We start from the raw sequence: 17,133 nt of genomic DNA on the forward strand, positions 1-17,133 counted from the left end.
GAATGAGGCTTGACTATTTTAGAAAAGAAAAAAAAAGCCTTCGAGGAAAAGAAAAATGATAATTTTGCTTGCCACTTAGAACAAGTATTGAGTGATTGGTACCCTCAGAGAGCCACTCTGTCACCCTGGGTAGAGTTCTGTGGCATCACCGCTCACAGCAGCCTCCAGCTCTTGGTCTCAAGTGATCCTCCTGCCCCAGCCTCTCAAGTAGCTGGGACTATAGGCACCGGCCACAACACCTGGTTAGTTTTTCAATTTTTAGTAAAAACAGGGTCTTACTCTTGCTCAGGCTGGTCTTAATCTTCTGAGCTCCAGCAATTACCTGCCTTAGCCTCCCAGAGTGCTGGGATTATAGGCATGAGCCCCACACCCATTTCCTTCAAAAGATTTCTTGTCCTTTCCATGTAAGGAGGAGACATTCCACAGATGAAAAATGGCAATTGTTTTTCCGAGTTTTCAGATCTCCTCTCAGATACCCCGGTGGGAATAGGTGCCTGGCAGTGCCCCCACAGCCCCTGAGCTCTCTGTGCTCAAAGAGGGCAGGGATCCTATGGCTCTGCCGTGTCAGGTTCCCAGCCTGATGTTGACAGGACAGCGAGGCAGGCAGAAGCAGTGAAGCAGGAGCAGTGGAGCTGGAGGGCAGCGGGGCACACCTGTGGGCTCAGGGTCCCGGGGCCCACAGTGAGGTCTACATGGGGACAGCGCCGAGACCCCCAGAGTAGGCCAAGGTGACTGGCCCTCCCTGAATCCCGCCTGTACAAGTGTTCAGTCTCCTGCTCCAGGATAGGACAGGAGTTATTACTGATGACCAGCCATCAGCGTGTCAGCCAATTATTACCAAGTAGAAGCTTACATGTGTACCCTGCAATGAAGGATACTCGAAAGGCATACGGGAAAACTACTGGATTTGCCAAATGGTTTAGAATGTCCAGTGTTGAAAACTGTTGCAATATTGCAGAGTAATACGCACTTAGAGATTAAATTTATAAATCATTGCAAAGGACAGAACACTATTTTCATATAGTGTTCTATATGAAACTATATAGCTTTAGATAATCTACTTATTAATGAGAAAGACAATTTTTAAAATAAATTTTCCTCATACTGGAAGATACAGAATTAAAATTCAGAAACAGGTGTTTGAACCATACGCAGAGTGCGAAGCCCCTTCTGATTGCTTGTGTAACTGCTTAGATCACGGGAGCTGCGGAGGACACACCACCCGCCCTCCTGTCAGAATCACACGTGATGGATTTATACCAAGAGTTCAATCCTTTTAGAAAAATTATTCTGTAAGGATTTTCAGTTATAGATGCACTAAAATTTACATTTCACAATAACTTACCAGAATTTTTCCTGACTGTGTCAGGACCTGTAAATATAATAAACAGCTCCAGGAACTGTTGGGACAGCAGAAAATGTCTTTCAAAATTAAAAATTATGAAAACTTTCAAAAAATTATGGTATTTGCCAAGAGTGAATGACATTTCTTTTCAATTATATTGATGAAAAATGAAGTTGCTGGGAAATACATATTTTGATGACCTAATAATTAGTTTGTGGTAGGGAGAGATCATGATCCACCAAGACATTGTGGTAATAAAGCATCATTATTTATTATCTTGCATAAAATTATGATTTCAAAAACATTATTTTGCAATTTACAAATGCCAGTTGTTACTCACATGTCACTACTATGCCTGTTGCGTTTTAGAAGTAACAAAATTTTAAAAGGAAAATTCTTCATGTTTAAGATCTTTATCAGCACTTGCTGCTTTTCTATTTTATTTTTAGATAAAAGTCATATAAAATTGATTAATGTGCACGTGTGGAGCAAAAAACACATTTGCATTTTTGCTATCCTGATACGTCACCTACCTGGCCCTGGTTATAAACCTACCCGGGAGATAAGATTCCTGTGAGCTCAGAATAATAACAGACAACTGAACCAGAAAACAAGAAGGCAATAGAATGGCACCCCGAGTTCTGAGCACAGGGATCCAGGCTCCCCCCACCCCAGGCCAGACTCTGGGGCTCAGCCAGTCTTAGTCTCCTCTGTCCTTCAGACCCAGAACCTGGTCACCAGCTCTGAGCTGTCTCTGGTGCCCTAGCCTCTGTGGCCTGGGGCAGCCTCCGCCCCGTCTGTCTTTCTGCTCCCTGCCCAGAAAAGTGGGCATTTCCCCCCTGCTCAGCTCATCCTCAGAAGCATATTGAGATCCAACCTGAATCAGGTATGAGTGGGCGGCAGGCTTTGAAAGCCGTCATCCAGAGAGCAAAAGTCCTCAAAAGGGTCCAGAATATCAAACAAAGAAAAAATAAAGGCAGACCGTGGAGGAGGTCCACCTAAGAATTTGTTAAGCTTACACCATCTTGAAGATTGTGTGTGTGTGTGTGTGTGTACTGCTGATGAATATCAGCTGTTTTCTACTCCTTACATAAGCCTAACGAATGGGACAAAATCTGCTGAGTGCATCAAAGACCCATTTTTAATTCATAGTGGGTTGGAGAAATAAAACTTACTTTTTTGAGAGAGAAATCTACAAGGAGTTTTTGGAAGCCAACCAGTTTAATAAACACAGCTTCTAAGTAAATAGCATAAAGAATTTATGAACACCGCTTTCTGCATTTATGTCAGCTTGCTGTGTGGGGTCCGGGAACAGAACAAATCACACTTTGCATTCTTCCCAGGATATGCAGACGGAGTTCTTACCCTGCGTGGCCTAGAGTGGCCCAGCTGTGAGAAGCCATCGTGAGGAGTAATGTTTGTTTAATAGAGAGTGTGCTGGCATCAAATTGTCCGCAGGCCGAACCCCTGGGGAAGAGAGGAAAGAAAGCCCTGGGACTTCAGGCTCAGTCTTTAAAACTTGTTCTGGGCGAGAATGTTTTGCAGTTTCTAGAAGCAGCGGGGGCTGGTGCGGGGGCTTTGCAGTCTCCGCGGCCTGCTGCATCCTCTAGCTCCCTCTGCCCTGACGGTCTCCAACCATGCCTGATGCCAGCTGCCCCCCTACTGGCACCTCCTGGACCTGCCTCCGGGTCTGGGCTTGGAGACCAGGAGCACCATGTTCTGGAGGACACAGATGGTCCCCGGAGACTGGTGAGCCCTTCCCCTCCCCCCTCGGCTTCAAAACACGCTGGGACCAGATCCCGTACAGATGGAACCAACTCTAAACCAGCCTGTTTTGACCCTTGGGCCCTCTGGGGTCACTCTCTTGACTCTGTGGTCACTGCTGGTCTGAAGTCCCAAGAGAACTGTTGAAGGAGATGGCATCAGGGCCAGCTTAGGAGGACAGCAGACATCTCCCCAGGAGAGAAGGGGACAGGGAGAGCATCTCTGACAGCTCGAAGGTGGAGGTGCTTATGGGCCGGGGTGATGCTGGGAAGTCAACAGTTGGCATCAAAGAAATATTGTCTTATTGTGGGAAAATATACATAATGTAAAATTCGCCACTCTAGCCACTGAGTGCACAGTCCATGACTAGCAATTCACGTCACTGTGCAAAGGTCGCCACCACCTGTCCCCACAGCATTTTCATCTTCCCAAGGTGACCCTGGCCCCAGGGAACCCCAGTTCCAGTCCCCTCCTGAGATGGGAGGGTTGGTCCCCCAGACAGGGCCAGGGTCTCGCTCTCTGTCTTGGGAGCCGGGCAGGGTGAGGTGTCTGGCCTTGCAGGCATCATCTGGGTTCCCTGCTGCCCTGTCCCTGTGTGGCCAGAGCCACGCCTGGCCCATGAACCAGAAAGGAAAAGTAAGTAACCAGCCTGTGTTCATTTCAAGCCCCATTACAAGCACATTAAAAACAAATCGATACCCGCCTTGTCCCTGGGAGGAGTGTGAACTCACCCAGCAGCTGGGCTCACTGCGGGCTCCCATGTCTGCTAAACACAGCAGCAGCTCAGCCCGGCCGTGGCTGCCTCTGCCCCTCTACGGAGCCAGGGAGGGCTGGTCAGAGCCTGCCCTATGTGCCCTTCAGATCCCATCTGAGGCAGGAGCCCTATCCACAGTGGCAGAGAGAGAATTTGAAGGCCCCCAGCCAGGGGGAGAGAGCTCCAGAGGCAGCCCCCAGCCCAGTTGCTGGGCAGGGTCATTTGGCAGAGGAGGCGACCTTGGGATCCAGCTTGGCAGGTGGACTGCAGGGTCAGTTCCTGAGCTGTGCCCCCTTCCAAGAGCCTATTTGAGACCCCCATGAAACATAGCTCATCTTCATAGGCAGGAGGGTTTGTTTTGTTAAAGGACGGCTCTCAGGCAGACGTGACTGATCATCCTGTGGTCAGGCCCTAATCCCAGTTGTCCATTTGTTGGGAAGTGGAGGTGGCCACACACATAGCCCCCCAGGCTTACTGGGGGCCCTTTGCTGGGCTGGGCTGGGTGGCACAGCTGTATGAGGTGCTGGTATGAACCCGAGTCTGTCTGACTTGGCCTAGATGGGCCTCCAGGACACACACCTCTGACACGGTCACCTGGTACCCTTGAGGTTACCCACCAGCCAAGGGAAGATTGAGCAGCTGGCCAGGGGTGGTCACCATGGCAGAGGGAGGCTCTCCAGTGGAGCTTGTGGGGCAGTTAGCAGTGTGCAGCTCACTTGGGCTTCCTTCAACAGACCTCTGTGGACCCCTGTTGGGCACTGGGCTGGGGGCTGGGGGCTGGGCACCAAGAGGACCAGCTTCCGAGTTCTGCACACTGCAAGGCAAGCTCTGGTGCCTCATGAGAGCGGGAGGGACCGTCCTGGGGCCCTGGGGCATCTGGGCTAAAAGATGGAACCAATGGGGCCCATGGCCCAGCACCCCACAGCTGGGTCGAATCCTGAAAAGCTGAAAGCAGGGCTGGGATTGGGGCTGGCATGGCCAAAGGTTGGCAAGCACGGTGTGACCCCTCTGTGCAAAGGGGTCTCATTCAGCACAGAAAGAAGGAAATTCTGATGCCTGCTGCAACGTGAAGGAACCCCCAGGACTTACACTCAGTGAAACAAGCCAGTCACAAGAAGACAAATACTGTCCCATTCCAGACATACGAGCTGCTGGAGGGGTCAGATTCATCCGGACGGCAGAATGGTGGGAACCGGGGGCTGGGGCAGAGGTGGGGCATGAGCATTACCAAGGACAGCCAGGGGCTGGGGAACGGGTGGGGCGTCAGCATTACCGAGGGCAGCGTTTGTGTTCAGGAGGATGGGAATGTTCTGGTGCTGGAGGGGGGTGACGGTGGCTCAGTGATGTGGACACAATTAATGCACCGAGCTGTGCACTGAGTGAGGGTGTTAGAGTTTACGTGATATGTACTTTATCACAATTAAGAAAAAAAGAAGAATGAAGTGATCTGAACCACGTCCTGGGAGAGAAAGAGAGGACCTGGGCTGTTTAGTCTGAAAGGAAGGGACAAGTGAAGAAGGAATGAAAAACAAGCAGACCGAACCCTAGAGACTCTGAGGACTGTCCCCAGTCCACTGGAGTGAGTGAGTCTCGTGAGTGTCCAGAGCTGGATGAGGCACCCAGTGCGGGAGTGTCTAGCCCTGGCCATGGGCGCAGGCACAAGCTGGGTGCCCCAAGAGGGGGTCTTGTCAGATGCGGCCTTGGCTCTGGTGACCTTCAGGCCCCTCCTAGCCTTGAAATGTTCTAGGACATCCATGAGTCCCCTCATCTCTTGGAGAAACCAGAAGGCTCCAGGCAGAGAGCCCCATCCAAGGCTCCTGGGACGTGATCAGTAGGAGCTGGGCCTGGTGTGGGGTGAGCATTGCAGAGGGGGAAGACTTCCAGAATGTTCTTGCACCTGTCACTTCCTGTCCCTCAGCCTCTTCCATTCATTGTCATTTATCCCGTTTGTCTGCAATGTCCGCTCTGCCCCTACCAGGTGGGGGCTCTAGACATGAGCCCCCCAGTTCTGAGGGGAGGTGGGCCCAGAAGCCAAGGACAATGCTTTGGAGGGACCGAGGCAGGGGGGCCGTGCGGTTAAAGCCAGGGGAGAAAAAAAATCAATTTTCCAATACTTCTCTTCAAGTAATCTCTTGAAGCTGATTGGAAAATAATATCGTCTGACATTCAGAGAGGGCGGCTCACAATTTCCCAAGCACTTTTACGGTGTTACTTTCAAGCCTCAGGACAATCTTGCTGGAGAGATCCTCACCCGACGGGGGTGAGATGAAAACCTGGCCACGTGGCTCCTTCGGGCTCAGGACTCAGCAGGTAGGAGGGTGAGCCAAGGGTGCCCACCCCCAGCCCCCACAGGAGGGTCAGCCTCCCGCACCCCTGTCCCTGGCACTGGGTATGGTGGGGCCTGCTTGGATCTGTGCCTGCACCTCTGCTGTGGGCCCCTCCTGGCCTCTGACCCCAGACCCTCTGCAGAGCACTCATCTCACTCTGGCTCTTCACCCCACTCCAGCTCTGCCTGCTCCTGGGCCAGCTATGGTGCTACTTCAGTCACTTGGAGCCACCTGTGCCAGCCACCTGCTTTCTGTGTTCTGAGGTCCTAGATTGGGGCCAGGCTGCAGGACAGGGGCCGATGCCCACCTGTGGGAGAGTGGAGGGCTGTGGGGACCCTGGCTCCATCCATAAGCCTGATGTTGCCACACACCGTGTCCCCCAGTGGGACCCCGATCATGGGCCTCTGAGCCCCTTCTCCTCCCAGGCCTTCCCCACAGAGCCGTCCGCAGCCCTCCCTTCCTCAGCCCTCCCTTCCTCCCTGCCACCTCCTTCCCAGCCAGGCCCCTCCTCCCACTCTCTCTGCAAAGATCCTGCCAGGGAACTCACCTTGCGGCTGGCGTGGGACCCACCGTACCTTCCTAGACACGTCTGTGTCTCCTCTGCAGCTGCTGTGCTGTGAGGCCAGAGCGAGGGTGGTGGCTCAGCCTTGCAGGCACAGGTCAGGATGGAGCCTGGGATTTGTTCCCAGCAGCCACCGGCCCTGTCACACCTCGTGGCTACCAGTCCTTGAAGCCAGGCTGACAAGAGTCACCTTGTCCTGCCTGATTGATTGGTGGCAGGAGCCTACCTTGGACCATTAGAAACTGCTAATTAAACCTAGATCCAGGCTCCTGGAGATGGTGAGTCCAGCGTGCAGCCCTGGGCCCCATCCCTGCAGGACCCGGGTTCAGCACATCTGTGTCCACACAGGCTTTCCCAGCCAGCAAGATGCCAGAACCCCTGCTGCCCTGCTGGAGGGCAGTGTGGGTCCAGCAGGGCCCTGAGACCGGCTCCGGCCCTGAAGCAGCCCGCCTCGCTGCCCAGGCCACCTGCTCTACTCCCCCTTCCAACAGCACGTGCCCACTGCTTGTTTCAGAGCGTGCCATGTGGGCCAGGAGCACAGACAATATGGAATCTGCCAGAAAAACAGGCTCTGCGGGGCTCAGCAAAGGAAGCAGAAGGTGATATTAATCAAGGCTGGACCTGACCTCAGTTCCAGAGCCCCATTACCCCAGTCCGTCTGCTCCTGCCAATTAGTCAGTGAGCTACAGCCTGCGGAGTGCGGGCTGCCTCTGGCTGTGGGCACAGAGAAGGGATGTACTGGAAAAGGGAACAAATCCCTCCCAGCCTGGTGGGCCCCGCGCCTGCTGCACATCCACAGGCCATTTGGAGACACATTTACATGACTCCCGTACAGAACTGCACACTCGAGGCCAGCCAGCTGCAGCAGGAGGCGCAGAACCGCATGCTCACAGCCAGCCAGCTGGGGTAGGGGGTGCGTTTGCAGCGTCCACACTGCCTGGTTCAGTTGAGGTGACCAGCAGGTGCACACATGCCAGGGTCCCCATGCGTGTGGCATGGGGGTAGGGATGGGGCTGCTCACACAGCTCCCTTCTCCATCTAGGCTCCAAGACAGGGTGTGGACTCAGACAAAGGGAACAGAGGACTTCAGCATGCTGCATGCAGGGTGAGAGGTCTGGAGGGCACCCCAGCTAGTCCATGGAAGGGAGGTGTGGGCCGAGCAGGGTTATCCTCTTTTGTAGAGCTGGGGCTCAGACCATGGACACAGGGTGTGGCTTGGGGAGAGCAGGGCTCAACTCTGATGCCCAGTGCTGTGTCCACGGCCACAGTCCCTGGGTGATGGAGGGGCAACTCTTGGTTCTGGTCTTGCTGACGTGGCCACTTGGTGCTTCAGGTGGCTTTGCAGGGAGGCCTCTGCAGGGCAGCTGCGGGTGCTCACACTGAACTCTGCTTTGCTCAAGTGAGTCATAAAACACACCCAGAGAAACTGGAGCCCTGGTGCACTGCTGACGGGGGTGAAGACGGCAAAGATGACAGTGTGCCGGTTCCTCAAAAGCTAAACAGAATTACCGTACAATCAGCGGTTCTACCTCTGAGTGTATAATCAGAAGAACTGAAAACGGAGGCTCACAGAGATATTTGCACATGGCAGCTTCATTCACAAGGGTGCTAAGGGGAAGGCAGCCAGAGGGTCTGTCAGTGGGTGAACGGAGGAAGAAAACATGGGTCAGCCGTATGGGGAACATCATTCACCCCTAAAAAGGGAAGGGAATTCTGACACCTGGTCCAACACGGGCGAGCCCAGAAGACACTGCTCTGTGACATCAGCCAGTCACAGGAGGACAAACTCCATGTGATTCCACTTGGGTGGGGTCCCTCAGAGTCATCACATTCTCAGAGACAGAAAGCAAGGTGACGGTTACTAGGGGCTGGAGAGTGGGGAATGGGGAGAGGCTGCTAAGGGTGTGCAGGTTCCGTTTTGTAAGAGGCAAACATTTCTGCAGGTGGGTGCTGGTGACCATCGCACATCAGTATGAATATACTTAACACTACTGATCTGCACACTAAAAAATGGTAAACTGTGCACTATTTATCACAATTAAAACAACCACAATCAAATGCACATTGGGGACACCCCGTCCTCGGCTCAGCTGGGGTTGACACAGAGCTACTCTGGAAGATGCTCTGTCACTGTGTTTTAGTCACAGATGCCGCTCAGACCTGGAATTCCTAATGCATTATAAAAAAGCCATCCGATGAGACTTCTAAACACCACATCTATTACGAAAATTATGCAACTGAGAGAGATATTTTGTATGTGTAATCCCCTCTCTCTAAGATTGTTTTCATCTGCAATTAGGGAAAAACGTATTTTTTACACTTAAATAGTTTTCTTAAAAATAACGCATTTCCTTTCCTCTCTCCTATGAGCCCAATGTTTATGCCTTTTACCAGATGGCACTGCCTGCTCCCCTTTTTGAGACGTTCTTCCTTTTCTGGAAGGCCCCATCCCAAGAATTTGGTCCCCTCATGCCAGAACAGAAATTGTATCATTGGCCCAACCAGAGTCGCAATGGAAGAGCCAGATATCTGTAAATGACATACAATTTGTCCTTTCCCACCCAATAAAATTTAAAGTTAAAAGAATGGGGATTAATTTGGCAGAAACACTGTTAAGTCTACCATGAAAATTAGAGTCCTTTGGAAGTTTGCAGTGTTAAATGTGACAAACGAGAAACCAATGGTGAGTGATCACTTTGGGCACAGAAACCAAGGCTGCCGAGCTGGGGAGGGGATGGTAGAGTTAAATCAATCAGTCGGCTGGACAGAGAGGTCTGTGGCCAGAGAGGCCTTCCTGACCCATCGGGGGAGACCAAAGGGTCCCTGTGTTTTATAGGTCATCGGAGATAAGAGACGGGAACCTCTGAAGGTCTCCACGTCAAACCCAGAGATGGTCGCAGAGATAAATAACACGTCTTTAACGACACTGGAAACACAGTCTGCTGTCAGGTGGGGCTTCGACTGTGACCAGATGGTGGCTGGAACCCACAAATATTTCATGCTTCCATCTGCTCCCATCACAGCATCTGCTCGATGGGCACCAGAAAGGTGGGTTTTCCTCCAGATTTTGTCATTAGCTTCGCATTGAATCGCTTGGCTTGATTCATGGGCCGTTAGTGGGCTGTGGGGGTGGCAGGGCCCAGCTGGAGGCCATAGCACAAGGGCACTTGGGCAGCTCCTTGGGATAAACCCCATCAGGGACGCCCACCACCCTGCACAGCACAGAGGGACAGTGAGAAGGGCTTCACTCGCACCAGAGAGGACCTATGCTCCGACTGCGGAGGGAACAATTTCTCTTGTGTTGTCTGCTGAGGAAAACAGCCCTTCTGTCCTTCATTTCTTTATTCCTTCATCTGTTTTGTCACCTGCTCTTACATAGTTCCTAATCCACCTACTGTTGCTGGTGCTGAGATCCCCAAACTATTGACACATCAGGAACTTTGCAGGGCCCTACTCACATGAAGCCACAGATTTCCTTCATGTTTATCTAACGATCTTATCAAAGATGCCCCGCACTCCTGTGTGGGAGGCTGTTGGGGACCTGCAGGGCAGAGCTTACAGGACACTGTGGCCTCGTGGTTCAGGTTACTGCGAGGAATCTTGGGATTAGCTCCTCATTCCAGGGAGCAGGACCCTAAGTCCCAGGGAGGGCTGGTGACCTGCTCAAGGTTTGCAGACGATGCCTGGCAGGACCGGGACGTGAACCCAGCTCTTCTGGGTGCTGTTGTTGAGGTCACCGCTTGGCACACTGAGCAGACTGCTGTGAGGGCCACTGAGGGCCCATCTCAGGTGGTGGAGACAGTGTGACCAGACTCTAGGGGCAGGGCCTGGCAGGGTGTCTGCGCAGAGGAGAGGGGCTGCCAACAGTCTCCTGAGCCTTCTTCATGGCACTTCCCACACTGATGTGTTATAGCCGCTGGACCTGGACTGATGTCCTGCTGGACAGCCTCTCTCTCACCCCCCAGCTGGCGTGTGAACACCTGGGATTGGGCAGAGTCCTCCCCATTGGGGCTCTCACAGCCCCTGAAGAGCTGCTCCTCGGGGCTGGAGGCCAGGGGGAGACAGAGCAGGAGGGCAGGTGTGACAGGGCATCAGAGAGGCTCACTTATCCCCAGGCCCTCCCTTGGGGAGGAACTGCCACACAACCTCGGGGTGGCCAGCTGACACCGTGTACCCCAGTAGCACGGAATCAGCTCAGCTGGTGTGGAGCAGTGCTCAGCACGAGGGGGCACAGCCTAGTGGTTTCTGTCCAGTGCTGGACTCTCTGGGGCCAACTTGGATTGGCTGAGACCTGGTTGGGTCTGTGTCATGGCTGAAGGCTGAGCTGCCTCAATTCTGCTCCTACCCCTCACTCAGCATCTCGGTAGGGGCTGCCCTGGGAGAGCCCAATTCACAGAGTACTTTGTTAAAAGATACATGTACACGTGAGAAAAACACAACTAGGAACTTAACTACTGAACAGTGTCACAGCTGCAGAGGCCGGAGGAGGCAGGTCCAAGAGCAGTGGACAGTGAGCAGTGAGGGTCGCGCACAAACAGGAGGCCAGGAGGGAGGCGCCCCCAGTTACTCATGCTCAGCAATGCTGGGGACAGTCCCAGAGGCAGAGAAGAAAGTCCTGAGAAGAGGGCGAGAACGGGGACTGCCATCCATGTAACAGACCCAACAGCACATGGGCAGGAAGTCTCACAGGGATTTACCCCCCCCCCAGAAAGGGATAAACTATCAGAAAAACTGACAGAGAAACAGCACCACACCCTGTCTTGGTTAAGTTACTGGACTTAAACATAATAAAATAATTATTTGGATATTCAGGCAAAAAAAAAACTTGCCCATGAGATGGAAACTGCAGGCTGACCTGGGGCTTCCTGGTAGGTGTGCTGAGGGAACCTTGCAGAATTTATAGAGGACAAGTTTACCATCTGCCCCTTTCTCCTGCTGGCCCTGGCCCTGCTCTGCTTTATAACCATGGTACAGGATCTTCCATCCTTTCAGAGAAGGATTCTATGATCCATGAATTTTTTCATTTAAATATAAAATTAATATTACTATATTATCATTTAAATATAAATGTAAAACCCAGACTGTTTACTCAGGAAACAATGTAGGGAATAGATCAGGTATAAATACTTCTTGAAAAAACTGCATAATCTGGGAAAATTAAGAGATGAAATATAGAGACAACACCACAACAGTTAATATCAAGATGGAAAAAAATGAATCTATTGAATTTTTGAGGAAAGAAAGTATTGACCAGAAATTTTATACCCAGATCAACTGCCTTTCAGTTTACAACCAACCAGCACAGTTTCTCTAGCCTGCAGGGGCCAGGAAACACAGACCTTTGAGCTCTTCAGAAAAATGAAAAACAGACAAACAAACCTCATTAGTAAATCATAATAAATAACATGGCAGGAAAACAGAGTTCTGAGGACAAGCGGTGACCACAGTCCTGTAACCACTAGCCTGCAACGGAAACTGCTGGGAGAAGATTGCTCAGACTCCTGGCCATGCAGACGTGGGAGTAATATAATTAACAAGTCTGGACATCTGGAGAGGGTGGGTTCTGGGTCCAAGCATATTAAATTATCCATCTTCTGCTGCGGTGGATGGTCAGATGTGATACAAAATAAAAACTTCTGAGGAACAAATAATGACAGCAACCTAACTTTTAATACAATTAAGTTCCTTAGATTCAGAGAGAATTTTCAGAATGATATTGCTGATGATTCAGAAACAGCTGAAATACTGCAATTCCTCTAATTTCATTGCACTTTTTTATAACCTTTTTTGGGGGAGGGGATAGAGGAGAGGCTCTTGTTCTGTCACCCAGGCTGAAGTTCAGCGGCATCATCACAGCTCACTGCAGCCTCCAACTCCTGGGCTCAGTGATCCTCCTGCTTCCACCTCCTGAGCAGCTGGACTATAGGTATGTGCCACTGAGCACAGCTAATCTTTCTATTTTTGGTCTAGACGGGGTCCTGCTTTTGCTCAGACTGGTGGAACTCCTGGGCTCCAGAAATCCTCCTCCTCAGCCTCCCAGAGGGTTGGAATTACATGCGAGTCCCACACCTTACCTATCTTTTTATCAAATGGGAGTAAAATTAAATTTGAATTTTTGTTCTAGGCAGCACGTATAACACGATCTCATCTTACACAATTATTCCTGCTGTTTATCTCTCACGGACTCACCTCCATCTGTACCCTGTTCATTTATCTGTTTATCAAAAGGTCTAGATACCTCTTTATATAATGCTCTTTATGTGTGATAAGATGGGTTTGGGTGTTTTGTTCCTTTCTGCTTGGCACTTCTGGAATACCTGTAGCTCTTTTCATGCACATACACTGTATTTGCAAAGGCAATAATATAAAAAGAAGGAGGCTGTTTTTTTCTTGTCATCCTAGCGCATTTGGGGAAGGAGGACTGTGGCTGTGATGTCACAGGACCTGGGGTTCAGGGCATTTGCCCACTAAGCTTTGGACACAGAGACAGATGACTATAACCAAAAGTGTATCCTCCACTTCATGTCCCCAGCTCAGAGGATGAGTTGTGACACTGGGCCCTAGGCACCTGGCTCATGGACTCTTCTTTCCCCAGTTTGCAGCCCCTGGTCAGGGAGCTTCAGAGCCTCAGAGTGGAGTGGGGAGGCAAAAGAGATGAACAGAGGGCCAGGGAGGCAGCAGCTGAGGGGGAAACATGCCCCCTGCTCTCCCGCCATCCTCTGGCTGTTCATGTGGAGGTCTCCACCCAGACTGCTGGTCTCCCAAGGCCAGCAGCTGGCTTTGTCCCTGCCCAGGGCCTAGGGCAGAGTAGGTGCTCAGAGCAGGGCCCTGGTGTGGATAAATGGTTTAATTTGGTTCCACCTGCCATTTGTAGGCCCCTGAATTCTCGTCTCCAATACACAGGGCTCCTGAGAGCGATGCCCTTGCTGGAACCTCAGCCCCTCGCAATTAAATTGCTTTCATTTCCCTTTATGAACCGCAGCGGTTTCAATGACCTGATTTCCGTGCCAAGTTCAAAAGGCACCTTTTCAGGGGCATCATTTTTCCCACATTTTTCTCCCTCTCCCGGGTTAACGAAAACATCAGGAAAATGACAACTTGAATGGTATTTACTACTTGGAAGAGCTCAGGTTGCCTTTGCAAAGGGGGGAAATGGGAGCTTCCCGAGATCTTGCTCCCAATAAAACTGCTGAAGCAAGGTCAAACATTTCCACGAGGAGATAAAATGTTAATAAATGGTGGCCATTGTCCCACATTGGTGAATTTATGCAGTACATCTATGCGGCGTCGCTCTCTCCTTGGTTAAACTCAGTGAGTAATTTCTGACTGTATTCATTGCCGGAGGATATATTTCTTTAGAGCTAAATATCACTGGCTGTGCATTTTGATATGAGAAATGCAGGCTGCAATTTATAACCGACAAGATCATAAGTGAGTCGTGGCTGTGCTGAGAAGCAGGGCACAGGAAATGCGGGCCGGCTCCAGAGTGTTTATTTTAGAATTCATTTGCGGGGAAACATCATTTCTAATTCCACTGTCAAATTCTAATCCAGGATTGTTCATTTCACCACAGACATCCATGGCCTTGGGGCTCTGCCGTGGGCCCGCTGGCCATGCTGGTACCTTTGGGGGCAGAAGGCTCTGGGCAGTGGCTGGACGGAGGATGGGCATCAGGCAGTGTCCTGTGAGGGTGACCTCAGAACCAGGCTAGGTGAGGAGGGAGACCTGAACCCCGAGGTCTCACGGCCCAGGGTTGCTCTGTGCTCCCCACCATCCAAACTGGGCTGGGGCCTGGCAGCCTTGGTGTGTTCCCGAGCTCAGGAAGGAATCAATGGCTTCCCCCAGGCCTTCCCCTGGGAGACTGTGTGGCCCAAAGCAGAAGCAGTCAGAGGAGCTGGGGAGAGGATGCAATGCCCCAGTAGGCCAGTGCTGGGCGTGGGGGTCCCACCTATGGGCTGCAGGGGCTGACCAGGCTTCCAAGGGGCCCAGGAACCAGGCGGGCAGGGTGGTTCCTCAGCAAAAGAGCTCTTCCAGTCCCGCTCCTCCTCAGTCCCACCTCCTTTCCCCTCACTCCCAGCCATCCTCTGCAGGCCGTGCTGCCGGGTACTCTTCCTCCACTTCCCGTGTTCCTGAGCTCCCAGTTGTCTTCACAGGCTTGGGATGCTGTGTAGAAGCCAAAACCCATCCCAGAAATGGAAGCCTGGCCTCTCGTGAGCCAGGTGCCGCTCAGGCTGGCCTGCTGGAGTCCCTGTGCCCCTACCTGGCTGCTGGGTGGGCACAGGGCCTCCAGCAGGCCAGCCTGAGCAGCACCTGGCTCACGAGAGGTAGCCTAACCTCTCTGAGACTCAGCATTCCTCACTTACAAAAAGACTGGTACTCCCAATGTTGGAGGCTCTCTGTGGGAGCCAGGCCCAGATCGTCTGCCCTGCCGTGCCTCAGTTTGTCGTGTCTGAGATGGTTTGCACTCTCTTCCTGGGTGCTGACACATGGCCGCTGGCAGGTGCCTGGTCTCTGACCCCCTGGTCTGCAGGGTCACTCTCTGCTATCGGCCATACTGGGCTCCAGGCCCACCCAAGCAGCAGGCGAGGGCCCTCCCTCTGCCCACCCACTAATGCCACTGTAATGACCCTTGTGTGGACCCTTGCGTGGGGTGGGGCTCCCTGCTGCTTCTGGGATGTATGACCTGGGCCCGGTGACCTGGCCTCTCTGAGCCTCAGGCCCCTTGTCCCCAGTGATAACCTTTTCCAGGGCACAGATCTTAACTCAGGTGATACGTTTTAGCTTTTCCTTTCTCATCAGGTGGGCAGGTCACAGGCCCTGAGACATCAGGCTGGGTAGTCAACAACTGACCGCTAGTCCCTGTGTGGACTAGGGACTGCCTGAGTTAGCAGCTGGGAGATACCATATGCTCTAAGCACGCCCCGATGTGTGCTGTTTGAAAATAGCACAATTCTGAGGCCTACTGACAATTTCATGGGTTTTTCTCTCTTGCTAATTTATGGAAACATAGCTCTTAACCATTTACCCACAAAAGGGCTGCCTGAGTCCTGCCTGTAAAAATCCCAGCAGGATGGTTCCTCTTTAAATGGCTGTCAGTGACATGCACACACCCTGGGAGAGTGCATCCCTGTCCAAGGCCACCCAAGGGGCCGCCTCTTCCTCCTGAGGTGGCCAGAGCATCTCAGAACTCAGGACCAGAGGTCCTGTGATGGGATTACCTGACAGGGGGACGGGGTCCTATTGGGGTTGTGCAGCACATGTAGGACCACAGCGCTAAGCTCACGGTGTACCTTACTCACTCACAGTTGGGGAAACATGGGCCAAAAGCATGGGAGGGGCCTCCTTCCTCTCCAGTCCCCACAGACCCACAGAGGTGCTGAACCCGCACTGTAAACCTCAGTGGTTCCTCCGGGTCACCCAGCCACTCCCCCTCCACGGGGTGGCCCAGGACAGATCTGAGACCTTTACTTTCCTTCTCAGCATCTGTGTAAGGGGTGCATGTGGCAATGCTCAGAGAACTGAGGCAGAGCCGAAGCAAGCCTGGGCCGAGAAGCGGGCCCACTGGGAGAGGGATCCAGGCCCACAGCCCACGCGGAGGCAGAGGGGACGCAGAGCTGACACCTGGGGACTGTGCCTGTCTGCTAGGAGCCTTGAGATGGCGACTGCTGCTGTCCTGACTCACAGAGGGGCCCTGTGGTAGGGGCAGACAGCAGCCAGCCCACCTTCTGAGCCAAGCTGCTGCAATATCCAGGCCCGGGGAGGAAAAACTCAGGACTGACCTGCCCCACTGGGCTTCAGTTGCCCCATTTGTAAAATGGAGACAAAAATACCTCCCTCCACTTGCTGCCAGGAACATTCCAGGAAAGGATGGGGGCTGGGGGACTGCCTTGTGCTGAGCTCCTAAAGGAACTGAGCAGTGCCAGCCCCTCCTCTGCCCCTGGAGGTCCCAGCATCCACGGCCGGGCAGGTGAGAAGTCTGTGGACTTCTGAGAGATGGGCAGTGAGGCTGACCAGGAGTCCCTCCTCCAGCACCCTTGTGCCCTGGACACCACCTCCTTTGTCCCACTGAAGCCCACCCATTCACTCCCTCTCATTCACAGCAGAGCATTGAGGATGGGAAGGACGCCAGAACAGCCATGCTCCATCCCATCCAGGCTGTCCTCATCCACCTCACTTCATGAGCCTGTCCCCTTCCCATCCAACCTGTCCTCATCCCATCCAGCCTGTCCCCATCCCATCCAGCCTGTCCCCTTCCCATCCAGCCTGTCCTCATCCCATCCAGCCTGTCCCCTTCACATCCAGCCTGTCCTCATCCCATCCAGCCTGTCCCCTTCCCATCCAGCCTGTCCTCATCCCATCCAGCCTGTCCCCTTCCCATCCA

This window comes from Nycticebus coucang, chromosome 3, assembly GCF_027406575.1.
Source record: "Nycticebus coucang isolate mNycCou1 chromosome 3, mNycCou1.pri, whole genome shotgun sequence".
NCBI classification, from domain to species: domain Eukaryota; kingdom Metazoa; phylum Chordata; class Mammalia; order Primates; family Lorisidae; genus Nycticebus; species Nycticebus coucang.